At 31.8% G+C, this 2,100-nt stretch overlaps 1 long non-coding RNA gene across 1 annotated transcript; it reads right to left on the reverse strand.

Moving 5' to 3' along the window:
• Positions 1-401: 401 nt before the first annotated feature.
• Positions 402-951, reverse strand: LOC145136896 (uncharacterized). Its single transcript, XR_013720763.1, has 3 exons — positions 899-951; positions 567-656; positions 402-484 (listed from the first exon to the last, which is right to left on the reverse strand). It is a non-coding gene; the product is annotated as an uncharacterized LOC145136896 (long non-coding RNA).
• Between the last annotated feature and the right edge of the window lie 1,149 nt (positions 952-2,100).

Here is a 2,100-nt window from a genome sequence, read left to right on the forward strand (position 1 = left end):
TCGTGTGTATGCCCAAACAAGGCGCTCCAAAATTCTCTATCTAACACCAAATTAAACAAACGATGTTGCACGTCATATGAATGAAATAAATAATTCTAGATCACAACCTCACCGCCTGCTACGTAAGGTTGCAGGCGCAACACGGAGAAGTCGTGAGCAACAGCAAATGCTGGAGGAGGAACGCGGCTTGTTGATTTCATTACAACCTTCGTTTTTGCTCTTATTTTTTGCTTTGGTGTTGTGTGCAGCTAAAACAATATTGAAATGTTTACATCTCTATCTTTCAAATAATTCACATAAAAAAAATTCTATTATTACGATATAAGTTTTTAAATTAAACGAATACCTCGGTGTACGGAGGGCACAAATACTTTGATGGATTTCGAGCCCTCGGTTTATCGGGTGTAACTTCTTTGCCATCAAAACCATAAGCATCATAATAATTTACATTTCCCGTAATTTGTATTTCATCTTCCTCCGACACCTAAATTAATAAGCAAAAATCTCTAATTATAACATGTTTCAATCTACTAAATAAAAATTAAAATAAATGTAAGTATAACAACCTCTTTAGCTTCATTATCATTTACATCAAACACATCATCATCAAATTTGTTCCTACTACAACCCGCATTCTCATTCCTCTCCTCCAACTCCTACATTAAAATTAACACATTATAGTTATTAACGAAAGAAACATTAAAAATAAATTATTAAAATCGTAAATGTAATATCTATAATAACCTTGTCGTCTTCAATATCACCAAAAATATTTTCATTTGTATTATTTTTATTCATCACTTCATCTTCTACAACCTAAATTTGCAAATATAAAATATGAACACAAATATTAATATATGTTAATAAATTAAAAAAAATAATGTAGCGTGTAACTAACCCGTTCATCAAATTTTGTTTGGAATACTGCAGGCTCCTCAAAACTGATGTTATTTCATAGATATTCATTATTCACTTCTTCAACAAACACCTCTGTTGGTTCTCGGTTCGTAAACACATGTTGCTCCAGTGCATGTAGCCGTTTCAACACCTCCTCTAGGTTGAGTTTTCCGCTGCGCCCACCTTTACCATGAGAGCGACCACTAGACGACATACTAGACGAAGATTCGTCTTGTCTCCTAAAATGGTCCCGTACTGGGGATGGAACTGATTTCCGTTCACCATATACATACTCTTGAAATGACATATAATAAAAAGATATCATCTCATCATCACTCGGTGACATTTTATTTCTTGGTGGTTGTCCCTCCTAAAAAATAGAACATATTAAAAATGCATATAAAAGTATAATAATGAATTTTATTAATAATTAAAAAAAATTTATAAACCTGTATCTTTGAAAAAATCTTGTTCACATCAACCCATTTCAATTTTTTTGTCCCACTCCATCGTTTCATCCGAGGCATATCTCTATTTTTTCTCAATACAAATCCACAGGCACGAACAGCCGGAAGCATCTCATATATCCATATCTACAATTTTTACAATTATAGTAATAAAAGTTAAAATTAAAATAACTATCATAACAATAAAACCATTTAAATATAAGTAAATTTTTATAACCTAATTGGAGCCGTAAATCTTGAGACGGTGTATTTTAAAGTTTGACGACGCTCAAAAAGTGATAAATATTTATTTATCTTGTTCCATGTATCCTCAAGGTCATCATACGTAAAATCCCATAAATAGCTACCCCAAGCGAAACTAACAAAACAAAAAAAATTTAGTTATAATATAACTCAACATTAATAATATAAAAGTTTCAAAGTAAACAAAAAATACATGTTCCAAACATCCAAATTCTCAGCCAAAAAAAACCAATCTTGTGGCACGCGATCATTTATTTCTTTTCCCAAAAAACTTTCACATAAAATGTAATTCAAACATACTTTAACTGCATCGGCATCGTCAACTTCTAAGAATGGTTGACTTAAAATAAAACTTTTCAGGTCACGGATTTTCACCGAACTATTTGTATGGTTTGGAAATAGCCGCTCACGCAATAAACATCTTTTTTTAGTACTAACTATTTTTTCTGACACTTTTTTCCCGATGTTTTTTGGATACTCCGCAAATTTCAAC

Source organism: Lactuca virosa, chromosome 9, assembly GCF_052849685.1.
Source record: "Lactuca virosa cultivar CGN04683 chromosome 9, Lactuca_virosa_CGN04683_v6, whole genome shotgun sequence".
NCBI lineage: Eukaryota > Viridiplantae > Streptophyta > Magnoliopsida > Asterales > Asteraceae > Lactuca > Lactuca virosa.